Raw genomic sequence first — 15,169 nt, forward strand, 5'->3', positions numbered from 1 at the left:
GTACCATTTCCTCCTAAATTATTTTCAATAATTTTATGATATGGGTAAAAATCTTCAGTTAATTATAGCATTATTTTATTGTATAAAACATTTACATAAATGGCATCATGTGCCTAGCTTTTTATAATGTTTTTCTCTATATTAATGTTTTATAATTTTATTTACATTCCCATGTAGATCTTATTTTCACCTCTATATTGTGTTCAATTATGTAAATAAATTAGTTTATTTTTTTTCATTTTCTACAAGTGTAAGATTAGGTTGCTTTCAATTTTTTTTCTTCTATAAATAATGCTTTCATGTGCATTTTTGTACGTGTCTCTAAGCGCACAAGGGGAAACTTTTGGGGCGGGGGAGAGGGCAAGCGGGGGACAGGCTCTGCACTGACAGGCTGAAGCAAGGAGCCTGATGCAGGGCTTGAGCTCATGAACTGCGAGATTATGACCTGAGCTGAAGTCGGGTGTTCAACTGACTAAGCCACCCAGGTGCCCCACAAGGGGGAGCATTTTTAATGCTATCTACCTAAAAGTAAAATTATTAGATTAAAAATATACTTATGATAATTTTACTATAAATTGCCAAACTGCTCTGTATAATAATTTATATCCAACTAGCAAAGTATGAGTCAAGATATATCTACTTGTTCATCGACATTTTGTTAGACTTGTAAATGTTTACTAATGAGATAGTTATAACTTCATATCTCATCAAATTATAACTTTAATTAATCTGGGGGCACCTGGGAGGCTCAGTCAGTTAAACCTCTGACTCTTGGTTTCAGTTTAGGTCATGATCTCATTGTTGTGAGGTCAAGCCCTACACAGACTCTGTGCTGACAGTATGGAGCCTGCTTGGGATTCTCTCTCTCCCCCTCTCTCTACACTTCCCCTGCTCATGTTCTCTCTCTTTCTCAAAATAAATAAATAAACCTTTAAAAATAATTGGAATTCCTAAATGTCCATCAACTGATGAATGGATAAAGAAATTGTGGTTTATATACACAATGGAGTACTACATGGCAATGAGAAAGAATGAAATATGGCCCTTTGTAGCAACGTGGATGGAACTGGAGAGTGTGATGCTAAGTGAAATAAGCCATACAGAGAAAGACAGATACCATATGGTTTCACTCTTATGTGGATCCTGAGAAACTTAACAGAAACCCATGGGGGAGGGGAAGGAAAAAAAAAAAGAGGTTAGAGTGGGAGAGAGCCAAAGCATAAGAGACTCTTAAAAACTGAGAACAAACTGAGGGTTGATGGGGGGTGAGAGGGAGGGGAGAGTGGGCGATGGGTATTGAGGAGGGCACCTTTTGGGATGAGCACTGGGTATTATATGGAAACCAATTTGACAATAAATTTCATATATTGAAAAAAATAATTGGAATTAATCTGTTTATTAGTAAGATTGGTCCTCATATTTACTGGCTATCGAATTTCCTTTCTTATAAAATTTTTGTTCATATTATTTGACCATTCTACTACTGCTTTTGCTCCTGAGAGCTTCTTATAGATTTGTTACAGTTTTTAATATATTCTGGATATTAATGCATCACCAGTTGCATGCATTGCTCGTACCTGCATTTTTATTTTTATGCTATTCTTTCCAAAGAGAAGCTTTAAATTTTAGTTTATTAGTCTTTTTCTTTATGATTTGTTTTCTGTGTATTTTGAAACACATATTATGAAACCCTTCCATACCCCACCTTCATGAAAATATCATCTTATATTTCCCTAAAATTTTGAAAGATTTTGTTTTATGTTTGGGTTATTAATCCATCTTGATTTGAATTTCGCATACAGTATGCACCAGGTAATTAATTTTATTTTTCCATAGAGACAGTCGAGCATTACAGCAGTATTAATAAAGTAGTTTACCATTATACATCTTGGCTGATAGGTTATTTCATTTGTATAAGAAATTCTCAAGTATAAATTATGTTTCTCCATTAAGTTATTGAATACCTTACACTAAATCTATCCTTTGATTATATATTTTATTGTTCTTGTGAATGGCATCTTATTACTATTTTAATTTTAATGGGATTTGCTATTTATATTTTTTGTGCTTAATTTGCATTCAGAAAGCTATCAGTGCTATTAAAAATTTCTTCCTGAAGTACATTCTATAATAATACAGTGAGGATCTGTGAGTGGCAAATTATCTTAATCTTTGACTGAAAATGCCCTAATTTCATCCTTATTCTTGCATTGTATTTTATCCATGTATAGAAATCTTGGTTGATAAGATTTTTACCTTCAGCACTGTTGGGATATCATTCTATAATTTTTTGGGTTTTATTTTGGTTATTGAGAGGCTGCTGCCAATCAAATTTTTTTTCTTTGTTGGTTATGTGACCTTTCTTTCTGGTAGCATTTATGTTTTTCTTTTACTCTTTATCTTCTTGATATATGTAATTTCATTAAAATATGGTCAAAGTTAAATTTCTTTTTAATTATTATACCCAGGAATTTTTAGCTCCTTTATTTTTAGGATTCATACCTTTTATTAATAGTGGAAAATTCTGTCATTATTTTGAAAATTATGATCTTTGCCCATTCTGTCATTCTCTCCTTCTGAAATTTCTATTTTGATATGGTAGGTCTTTTCATCCTTTCTTTATGTTTTGAATCCCTTTTTCATATTTTTCATCTCTTCAACTTCTTATGTTGTATTCTGAGCAATTTCCTCAGATATTTCTTCTAATACATTGATTATCTCTTCAGCTATATTTAATCTTTTAAACCAATCTACATAGTGTGCTAAGGTTTTTATTTCTGCAACTACTTGTTGGATTTCTGGAATTTCTCTTTATATTTTCTCAGAATCTGTCGACTATTTAAAAAATTTATACTTTATTTATTTATTTACACTATTTATGTATTATTGTGGCTTGTATTACTTTATTTATCTTCAGTTATTTTAAACATTCTTCCTTTTGAGGCTCTCAGAATATTGTTTGATGATATCAAGCTCAAGGGATGCTAACCCTCCTATTTGTTGTTGTTGTTTCTGCTGACTCTTGCTCATGAGGAATTTTGTGCATTTTTGATGACACGCTTATCTTCAGTAGAGAGTTTTTCCTCTAGCAAATCCACAAAATTTGAACTGTGAATTTCTCTGCAGAGAATAGTTTGCATTTACTTCACTGGGAAATAAGCTAAGAAGAGTCTATATATTGATTTCTCAGTTTGAGGATTCCTCAACGTTCAGCTGATATAAATTTCAATTCCATACCCACTGGTGGTACAGTAAATTTTACTTTTTATTCTACCTAGAATCCTATAGCTTCCATGTTCCAGTGGTTGGAGGTTTAAAAACATCACCCTTGGTGAAAAGTCTTTAGAAAAAAATCTCATCACTATCATTTTACTATTTGGGAACACAAAGCCATAGCTCTTGTTCCTACTGGGCTTATTACTTATTACTTCAGGTTTTAGCATTAGGTCTTATATCCATGTCCACATTTTTCCCGAGTCTACTCTGGTGACAACCCCTGAGCTTATATTAACTAATTTTCAGTTTACTTGACTTCTGTCACTTGTGGTTACTCTTTTCTTTCCTTTAGACTCTTCCATATATTTCAAATTTTGCTTTGTTTTAATTCAGCATTTCTATATGTTGTTATCAGAGAGGTTCAGTATTAAGCCAGTGTTAATGCATTTTTGTTCTAAACAGAATAGTACTCAGAGCAAAGCATGTGTAATTTCTATATTTAGAAAGCTACCGACTGCTCCTTTGTGGGCTACTATGGTCAATTTTTGTAAATGATACCTGGATTATTTAAAACAAAGAGAAAATCTCTTACATTAATAGTATATTTAATCAAGTTTGGTATGCTTCTCCAATTCAATTTTGTAACTTTATACTTGATTTGCTGGGCTAAGTATTATGTAAAATTCACTTACCAATATTACCATACTGATGTTTATTTCTCCTTGTATTTTCAACAGCTTTTGTTTTATACTTTATTAGTATGTTTTATTGAATGTTTTCTTAGTAAAAAGTTACCTATATGTGCCATTTCTGCTTAAAACCTTATATTCAAATTTGACTCATTCTAATATTCTGATCCCTTCTTTCTTTGTGCTTGCATTTGTTGGGTAGATCTTTAAATACCTTAAAGATCCCAAGTCAAAACTGTGTCTCTTATAGACATCATACGATTCCATCTGTTTTTTGGACCCTGACTGATACGAACATATATTATTTGCATGTTTGCTATTGTTATGGCAGATGTTTGGGTCTTTTGTCATTTACTTTATGCTTAACAGCTTGGCTTCTAAAATTTTTCACTGCTGTTTCCTTTGATATATAATTGTTATTTATTTGATTTCTTCACTCTGATAATTTAGAAGAAATATGTGCTATATTTTTATATATTTCAATAATAAATGTATACCAATATTTCTGAATTAGTAAATTTAAAAACCTAAACAATATGTGATGTCTCCCTGTATATATATTTATAGAGGTTATAGATTAACAACTTTTATATATCCTTGACTATTTTTCTAGTCAGATACAATTCTTTTTCAATTCATGCTGATAATTTATATTTTCCCTCAAATTAAATAATTTCTTAATATTTCCTTTTGTATTTTATGTATCGGTAGGGTTTTGTCTTCTTGATTAGACTTGCATAGGGATCTATTTTGTTGCCTTTACTATTGTTTCACCATAAAACTCCAATTCCTAGGTTTATCATTTAAGTTTACAGCTTTTCCTTTAAAAATGTATTATAGTATTTTCTCCTTCTATTTATGTACTTTATTCTTCTTGGTTTCCTTATGTTTGTATGCTTGTTCTTTCAACTTCTTCAGTTCTTACGCATATTTTATTAAAGTCTATAAATGCACTTCAGAACAGCTTTGTCCTCAGTCTCCCGATTTTGATACATATTGATCTTATTGTTGGCACAGATATTTTGTTTTATTTATTTTATTTCTTTAATATAATTTATTGTCAGATTGGTTTCCATACAATACCCAGTGCTCAGCCCAACAAGTGCCCTCCTCCCTGTCCATCACCCACTTTCCCCTCTCCCCCACCCCTCATCTACCCTTAGTCTGTTCTCAGTCCTTAAGAGTCTTTTATGGTTTGCCTCCCTCCCTCTTTGTAACTTTTTTCCCCTCCCCCATGGTCTTCTGTTAAGTTTCTTAAGATCCACATATGAGTGAAAACATATGGTATCTGTCTTTCTCTGCCTGACTTATTTCACTTAACATAATACCCTCCAGTTCCATCCACATTGCAGCAAATGGCCATATTTCATTCTTTCTCATTGCCAAGTAGTATTCCATTGTATATATAAACCACATCTTCTTTACCCATTCGTCAGTTGATGGACATTTAGGCTCTTTCCATAATTTGGCTATTGTTTAAAGTGCTGCTACACACATTGGGGTACATGTGCCCCTATGCATCAGCACTCCTGTATCCTTTGGGTAGATACCTAGCAGTCGCACAGATATTTTAAATATCCTCTTTGGCCAAAGAGTTATTAAAAATAATCTTTTTAGGGGCGACTGGGTGGCTCAGTTGGTTACGCGTCCGACTTTGGCTCAGGTCATGATCTCACAGTTAGAGCCCTGAGTGGGGTTCCGTGCTAACAGCTCAGATATGGGAGCCTGCTTCAGATTCTGTGTCTCCCTCTCTCTGCCCCTCCCCTGCTCACGCTCTATCTCTTTCTTAAAAACAAATAAACATTTCAAAAAATTAAAAAATATTATGTTTACCTTTCATTAAATTTGCTTATTAAAAACATCTTCTTGGGAACCTGGGTAGCTCAGTCAGTTAAGCCTCCAACTTCAGCTCAGGTTTTGATCTCACAGTTCCTGAGTTCGAGCCCTGCATCTAGGAATCCTCTGTCTCCCTCTCTCTCTGCCCCTTCCCCGCTCATGCACATGAGTGCACATATGTGCGTGCGCTCTCTCTCAAAAATAAATAAAAATATTTTTAAAAGTTAAAAAGAATTAAAAACATCCTGTTCTTAAGTACAATTTATTGTTTATGGTTAGAATATACAATCTACTCACAATTTTTGTTTTGTGGAATTCGTAAAAGTTTGTCAACATTTTAAGATCATCTGAAAACATTGTCTATTCTGTTTGTAGGTTAGAGTCTTTTTTCTTTCTAGCAATCTACATTAACGAAGATTGTGTAAGTGCTTTAAAAAATCTGTATTGGCATGGGGCTCAGTCGGTTAAGGTCATGATCTCATGGTTTGTGGATTCGAGTCCCGCATCGGGCTCTGTGCTGAACTCTTGCTCAGAGCCTGGAGACTGCTTCAGATTCTGTGTCTCCTTTTCTCTCTGCCCCTCCTCCGTTCACACTCTGTCTCACCCTGTCTCTCAAAAATAAATAAATAAATGTAAAAAAAATTAAATATTAAAAAATCTGTATTGGCTTAACTGAAATAATAAACTTCGTTTCTTATTCCTGCAATAGTCTAAGGTGGCTATAACTGGTCTGGTGATCTGCTCCGATGATTTAGGGATCCAGTCTCCTTTTGCCTTCCTAGGGCACTACTACTCAAAGTGTAGCAATGTACAAATTGTTATCTGTCAGCAATAAAATAAGGAGCTCATAGCAGAATATAAATCAACCACATTACTTATCACAGTGTTTAATTCAGTTGATATATTGTTCATAGCCATGCTTTTCTCCATGAAGGATGCAGTGCCTGCTTTAGGGCCTGAGAATGCTCCACTGTATCTTCTATATCTTATTAGTAGGCCAGGAAAAGAGACAGCAGAGAGAATTGTTAGGAGACTGCTTTTGGTAGTAGCCATGCCTAGAAGTGGCGTATATCATTCTGCCCACATCTCACTGATCACAATTCTCATGACTTCATGCAACTATAAGAGAAGCTGGAAAAATATAGGATGGCTAAGTGCCCAAGAAGAAGAAAAAATGGTTTTGTGAACACAGTAGTCTCTGCTACAACTTTTTCTGTATTTTCCATTCTCCGTGCTCATCACAGGAATATCTGCAACACTTTTTGTTCTCAATCCATTACTAACAACCACATATATATGCATTTCTTCTTACCCAAGACATAAGGATGACTTTCAATCAATACTTATTTTAAGACACAATATTGGGCTTTGTTTTTCTATTTTCTTCATCTGACCTATAAATAAGCTTTTTCCCTCAGTTTATACATACTTTTTAACAGACATCATTAGGTTGGTTCTCTGCCAACAGTAAATAACAGAAATAGCTGTGTCCATCCTGCCTTGAAGACTTTTTCCAGTTCTGATCACATGTCACACTATTGCTGTTGGTACGTTTTAGAAACATACATGAATCAGATGCTTGGCCAGTATTATTTTCTAAACTCTTCAACTTGTCAGAGGCTTCTGAATGGCACAAATAAAATTTTTAAATTCTAATCTCACCATGACTTGTATTGTTAGTCCCACTTTACACAAAATTGTGTAGTCTTCTCTACATATTCAGAACTTGGGGGTTATAAAAGATTTCTTGATTTTTTTATTATAGGGCTAACTTTTCTGAAAGAGAAAATTTTGTTCACTCTTTCAGACAAATGGTTTAATTTTTTTCCCTTTTAATGACCCAATATGGATCTTCCACAGCAACTTGAAGAATATATTTTAAAACTCATGATTCTTGAAGAACCACCCCAAATCTTAAAGGACAAAGACAAACCAGAGATTTCTGGAATCTCTGTGATAACTCAGCTTAAACCCAGGAATTATAAATGTAAAAACTAATGGGCCATAAAGATCTGAGGAAGTAAGTTTATTACAATCAGACTTGCAAGAGTGACTAATTTATCTCTCAGTTCAGTTCAAGCAATTGTATGTTTACTTTATGCTTGGTAGCCTATTTTGAAAAATAATTGTAATAATTTGTCCAACTTGCTTTGCTGCAATGTAGTGTGTTTTAACTTGGTATGCTTTGTTTGAGCAGCTTTGTCAATAATGCAAATTTCTGATTTGTGGCAGAATGTGTGTGGTAACAGCGAAACCCAGATCTGGCTTCTATAGAAGGTGGGGTGAAGTTCATATACTTACCTATTTGGAAAGCTATAAAAAAGACAAAGTAATTACTCTATGGCATCTGAAAGGCTGAAACTTGAGTGCTATATATTGCACATTTTAAAAAGTGTGGATCATTTCTATTATTTTTTTTCTGTAAAACTTGACTAGGATATCTGTATTTGGGTATCAATCATTGGTCCTTTGCTGTCATTACTTAGTAATCTTAACATCATGTTTTTAAATGTCAGATTCATCCTATCCAAGAGTATGTGTTTTTTCTTTTTTTGCAGTACTTGGGACTATTTCAGAGTTATTATAAGAACTCATTTTTCACTGGATTAGCACTGTGTCTCTCTTATGATCAATGTATGTTTTACGACCTTGTATTCATTTTATTGTCCATATCACTTTTAAAACGTAGCGATGATGGATTACTTAGTGTCATGAACTTGAGTTCATTTTGTTCAGCAAGAATTTTCCAACTTTTTAGCCCTCTTCTTTATTAAAAAAAATTAATGTTTACTTACTATTGCGAGACAGAGAGAGACATGAGCAGGGGAGGGGCAGAGAGAGAGGGAGACACAGAATCTAAAGCAGGCTCCAGGCTCTGAGCTGCCAGCACAGACCCTGACACAGGGCTTGAACCCATGATCTGTGAGATTGTGACCTGAGCCAAAGTCAGAAGCTTAACCAACTGAGCCACCCTGGCACCCCTAGCCCTCTTCTTGAAAAAGCAACACCTTCTTTCCCATAAATACCAATCTTTGGTAGCCATGCCTTTTCATGCTCACCTCAGAAACTTGATTGGAAGGCAATTCTGTATAGTTGGTCACATTTCTGGATCACTAAGGGATGAACAGAACTTAGTCCTGTGCTACCATGGTACAGACTGTGATGACAATACATTGGTACCTAGCACATTTAATCTCAGAAATATTTTCGTATTTTTGTTTATATTTGGTATTAGTACATGGACAAATGTTTTATTCTTTTGTTGGCTTTCTCTTTAGATTTTCATAATCTATGTTTGAAAGGGGCTGAGAAAACTCTGCAAGACAACTTTGATACTAAAAAACAATGGAGCACTGTAATATTTGTCATTGTCATTTCTAATTGGTTTCATTTATACTATAGCAAGACCTAGTTTGATTTTAAGAGAGCTTATTTTCTCTATGTAGAGCATTGTATAGCAGCTAGCATACCATTTGTTATGTAGTAGATATAAAATGAAATATATTTCTAACCTCACTTGTGGGCGAAGGATAGTCTTATTTTAGACAGCAGTCAGTAAGTTCTGATGCCTTCATTCAGAAGTGACGACAGAATTTCCATACCGCATAAAGAATGTTCAGGAATGCTAGGAGATAGCCTCAAGGGCACTGGGGTATGTGTGTGTATAGGGAGGCTCTGTACAGCTCAGTGACATATGGCCACAGGGTATAATAGAAACAATGTTGAGTCAGCAGGACTGGGTGGCAATGCGAGGATTCTGTCTCAGCCCCTTGAGTTCAACTCTGACCTGGGGAGGCAGGACTAGGTTGTCACTGAGAGTACTTTCTATCTCTACAATCATTCAATTTATGACAGGCCCCTGAAATGTGTCATTTCTAAAGCTAGATATAACTCAGTCCAGTTCTAAATTATGCCAAATGCTCTAAATTAAAACATTTAATTAACCAAATCACTAGGTGTTGCATGCATTCGTTATTAAATATCTGATCTACTCATAATCACTGAGTATCCTCTGGTGAAGAGTCAGCCTTTCTAAACTGCCTCACTCACAAAGGCTGATAATCTTTCCCTTATACAGGCAGTTGACACCATTGCGTACTTTTGATTTTCTATTCTGACTTTACTAATGTTTCTGTGATACTGATGAACATCTTGGATTTCTATCTCCTTAAAGAGCTACACTGGATATTAGTTGCATTTTTCTTGAGACTTGTAGCTTATCCTTATATTAAAGCTAATCATTGGGGTATAAATAATATACAAGCATACATCCCTTCAGATGTTTTTATAATTTCCATTCCTCCTTTCTCTCATTGCTGACCTCATCCTTAAGTCTTGAAACCTTTTCTGAATCCATTTCCTGCCTTTGAGAAACTTAAAGTCATGCAGTCATTTGTAGGTGCCTATTCTATTCTTAAAACATAACTCTGAAATTGCTGGTGAAATTGCTGGTTCATACCAAAAAAGGAGACTTTAATTCATTTCCCTGAAAAGTTGCCATATCCTTTTCTCCCTTCCCTTCTTACCTTACAGAGATATCTTTCTCCTCTGACTTTTTCCTCATCCCAACCACCTGAGCGACCCCCCTTCAACTTCCCCTCCCCCTCTGCCACACATAATCTTTCAGGTACCAATGCGACAAAGAGCTCCCGTGTGTTAACTGACAACTGTGATGAATTCATAGTGACCAACCATCAGACATATGTGGTAAGGGATGAAAAGTTTGCATCCAGTCTCCTTGGAAAGGTGTTCTAAGGTCAGTAGTTGAAGTTTGCTGCGGGCATGGGATGAATAACTGAAGGGAAAGAGGTGCGTATTCAGAGTCTCCTTATTCTGTTTAAGGACCACTCACTGTGGAAAGTCCAGTCTGAGCGCCTTAGAAGGAATGAAGTATTACGTGATGTAATATATTATTTTCATTATCCTTCCTCTTTTATAATATGCAAGGTCAATTTATAGGTGAACTGAAAGATTTTACTGACGATACTTCACAGTATAGGTATTGTACCTTTCATCTTGTTTTCAGTTGTGTAAGAAACACAACGAGTAACTTGAACAGCATCTGTCCATTTGTGAGGAGGATGCATCTGACTAATGAATGAGTCAATTACTCTGAAGATATTTCCTCACGTTGAGATGCTGTGACTCTAGGACAAATTTGGAGATATATTTCAACCATTATCTAAACGCAATGCTACTTGCAGAACAAGGGTCTGCAAACATTCTTTTGTGCAGGGGCTGATAATAAGTATTTTCAGCTTTGTGGGCCATTTAAGAGATCTTGGTTGCACATTATTCTTTTTTTAAAAATCCTTTAAAAATGGAAAAAGTGCTAGCACACGGTTCTTACAAAGTTTACCAACTTTTTGTTTAGATTGCAAACATCAGAGAAACTGCCGTACGTACATAGAACTTTATGAGCTTGCTCCCTTAGACAACAATATTCTCAGTAAAATGGACTAAACTTCAATATAACAATTACAAAATTAAAATGCAATCCTAAGACAACGTGATGTATTTTCCATCATCACATATCTTATGGTTAACAAAGTTTTGATTTTTGTCCCCTACATAAGTAATATAAGGAGAATATATAACAATAAAAAATGAAAAAAAAACTACTTAAAAATATTCCTATCTGGACAAGTTCCAGAAGGCTAGGAGTTTTAAATCACAAAGTAAAAATGATCATCTTCAGTCTAACCCAACTTACTCTTTACTTGAAACTCATCGTTGTCTTCATGACTATGCCATCTCACTATATACGTCCATTTGCGCCCGAAAGAAATTTATTAAAAATTCCATTCTGAGCATAAAAAACATCTAGCACATATCAGATCAACATTCAAAATGCTGATGGTTAGTGATGAGAATCAGACACCATATAGAAGTATTCCCTTTGTAGACATCAAAGAGAGTCTTTTTATCTAGGGAAGGGAAAACAACAGATGCTTTCAGAAGCACTATGATTAGTTGGTAGAGCCTGAGTATTCATTACATGTGACCTAAACAAATAGAAATAGCTTGACTTGTAGCTGATTTTGTCATGATGTCCAATCATTCATAATTGTGAATAAAGAGGATGCACTACTGTAAATCATACATTAACTAAATACAGGTGACCAATTGGAAAATAACTCACTTTTTGTCTTTTCTGAAATTCTGCTTCCTCATATATGGTGCTGATATACTGGTAAATAATTTAGTGATTCTGAAACAAACAAAAAAATTATTGGGTTAAGCCTTCTCAATTCTAAGAAAGAAGGTCTTTTTTAGATTAGCAGAATGTTCACAGAGGACAACTATTATTTTTCTGTGTAGCATAAGTAAGGCTAAGAAACATTTATCACTGAATTTCTCAAACCATTTTGTGCTGGAAAGCCTTATCAATCATTTGAGTATATGGCATTATTTTTGTTTTACTTCTTTTTTCCATATATATATATATATATATATATATATATATATATAAAACAACCTATAAGTAACCTGAGTGAAGATTCAACATGAGTCACAAATACACATTCCGTAACAGGAACTGCACAATATCATTTAAAAGCTTCTGAACAGAAAGTTTCTATTACATTTTTGTGCTCCAAAGGAAACCCAATGTCCTCATATCTCAAAAATCTTTTGGAGAGAACTTGTGGTTTAAGCAAGTGGAAAAAAGTCAATTGCATATTCTCTCTTCTAAGGGAGTATTTTACTTAATGCTTTCAATATTATTAATTTCTTCTCAATTATGAATTGCTCTATTTGTGAAAATTACTTTGGGCCAAATAATAAAGTAAGTGTTTAATATGGAAAGGCAAATAAATGGGTTTCAGTCTCATTAATTGTTTGTTTTCTTTTATTTCATAAAATGTATTTCCATTCAGCAAATTTTAATTACTCACCAATTGTATGTAAAGTCCTATGTTATAATAGGTATATTATGGGATACCAAGATGGATCAAGGATGGTCCTTGTTCTGAAAGTGCTTAGCTTTAGTGATTATGACAATCAAGACAACCAAAACAATATTAAAATAGGGAGACACAGCGGTGCCTGGGTGGCTCAGTTGGTTAAGTGTCCAACTTTGGTTCAGGTCATGATCTCATGGTTCGTGGGTTCGAGCCACGCATCGGGCTCTGTGCTGACAGCTCAGAGTCTGGAGCCTGCTTCAGATTCTGTGTCTCCCTCTATTTCTGACCCTCCCCTGTCCCCCCCCCCCGCCCTCAAAAGTAATAAAACATTAAAAAATAAGTCTGGAGCCTGCTTCAGATTCTGTGTCTCCCTCTCTTTCTGACCCTCCCCTGTCCCCTCTGTCTCTCTCTCTCTCAAAAGTAATAAAACATTAAAAAATAAAAGACAGAGACCTATTATATGAAATGCCATAAACGAAATAAAGCTGCTTTTACCCTGATTGTTCACACGGATATCTTGGTCTGTACAATGACTTGTCTAAATGTGTCCTTCATAGCTTTCTTGTCACATATGTGATGATAAGAAAGCTTACTCTTAAAATTAGTTGCTGATATATGAAGAAGAGGCAGGCACACAGATACATACAGAACAAGAAAGCTGAAAACTATAAATAGATTGTCAACAACTCTGAAGCTAATTATGAAAATGGAAAGTTAATAGAAATGCTTTGAACACATGCTAAATTTCTATGGTAAGTCATTCAATCTCTTTAAATATTTGCTAATGCTATAGTGCTTTTGTACAAGTTATTTTTATAGATCAAGAAATCTGTGATTCTCTTTTATTTAGAAATGATTTTCTATTCTGTAGCATGTGTAAGGTATGATTATACATTTTGAGAGCAATTGAAGCTCTACCTCGTCATTACGGTGAATCCTTCCAGACAGAACCATAAACAAACAGCCTAGTCCTCTGTGGGAGACAAGGATGTACACGTTTGATTAATGGTTGGCACGGATGACACCTGGAATCCAAACAGTTGGAGTCATACCTCAGGAAATGCTTCAAGGACATAAGGAAGCACCATCTGAAGCAACACAGATGCTGATAACAGAGAAATAGTTATATCCAGGATGAAAACTGTGAATAAAGGAAGCAACTGAACTTAAATAGAAACCAGAGGGCAGAATGCAGAGCAGGAAAGGGACGATGAAAGAACAAAAGCAGTGGGCCTGACAAGTGGCACCTGCTCTCATGAATCATACACCTTTTCCCCTCCTTTCGAGTCGCTCTTGAGCTAGCTCCTCTTCAGTCTTCCCTCCTCCAGATAGGGTCGCCGAGCCATTCTCTCCTTTAACATTTGTTCTTCCCTTATTTTAACTCTATCTCCATGTCTTGCTCATTTAAACTTTCATTATTCCTGCTTGCTTGCTTTCCCCCTCCACCCCTGTTCTTTTTTCCTGAAGGATAAGGTCCATCTTTCTAAGATTGAAAAATTATGGCTTCATTAAAAAACTCTATATTTATTTCTGGACAATGGTATTTATACGGATAACATTTTAGTGAGTCAAGACTCACTTACGGAGAGGATCTATTACTGCAAGTCCCACGTGGCCACACTGGTCACAGTGGGATTTCCGAGGAAATAGAAGTCACAGTTGATCATCAAGTCTTATGTTCAGGTGTTTTTTCTGAAGCTCAGTTGATTTATATCTAAAGTGGAGCTGATATTGCATTTTTGAGGGTGGAAATTTATCTCGCTGAGAGCTGAGATTCTGAAATGACTGCTTATGAAGAAATTGCCTTATATCTATGTTCCTTAAAAAGTTTCTGTTCTTTTGATATGTTCTCAAAATTATGCTCTGATGTAGCCTGGACATGTATTTCCCAGTCCTGAAAGAAGATTTATATCAAAAGAAATAAAGGCACATGACCCTACTAATGATGGGTACTGAGAAAACAGACAATATAGTTATTTTATGTCTCTCAGCTAAGCTAGTGATTTAAAGGTAAAAGAAAAGCTTAAAGCAATTTTCTTTAGAACATAAAGACAGAGAAAAGTCCAGATGGACATAAACTATGCTCTTGGTGAAAGACACACAACTACAAATATTCATATTGCTGGTGAGTGGATGTACAGTATAGGTATTATCTCTTGTCGATCTCATGAGTAAAAAATGTAGCTTCTCTTTACAATAAAGTTAGGGAGAGACAGGACAATTCGTGTTAGTAAGGTGAAAAATCCTTTGCCAGCCAAAGGCTTTTTGGTAAGAGTTAAAGCTCATAGTAAATAAAGAATTCTGGAATCAACAGTGTGGACAGACTTCAGGAAGACCCTACACTTAGCTTACTTTAGACTAGGGTCACTCTATTATTGCATTGATAATAGTGAAGCGTTTATGATTTTAACAACTACTTTTTCAAAAGTTATGTCATCTATACTTTAACATACAAATCATTGAGTTTAAGTCATGGTTCATTTTCTTAGTTAACCATCAGAGGTCATGCTCACTCATTGGATT

General features: G+C 35.0%; 1 long non-coding RNA gene across 6 annotated transcripts in view; it reads right to left on the reverse strand.

The window, feature by feature from the left end:
* LOC113599917 (uncharacterized) overlaps window positions 1-15,169 on the reverse strand; it is a 91,769-nt gene that overhangs the window by 68,946 nt on the left and 7,654 nt on the right. For all 6 annotated transcript variants that reach the window (XR_008297912.1, XR_008297911.1, XR_008297913.1 and 3 more), the window contains exon 2: window positions 11,884-11,952. This is a non-coding gene — a long non-coding RNA (uncharacterized LOC113599917). The remainder of the gene's footprint in view (window positions 1-11,883; window positions 11,953-15,169) is intronic.

This window comes from Acinonyx jubatus, chromosome C2, assembly GCF_027475565.1.
Source record: "Acinonyx jubatus isolate Ajub_Pintada_27869175 chromosome C2, VMU_Ajub_asm_v1.0, whole genome shotgun sequence".
Lineage (NCBI taxonomy): Eukaryota > Metazoa > Chordata > Mammalia > Carnivora > Felidae > Acinonyx > Acinonyx jubatus.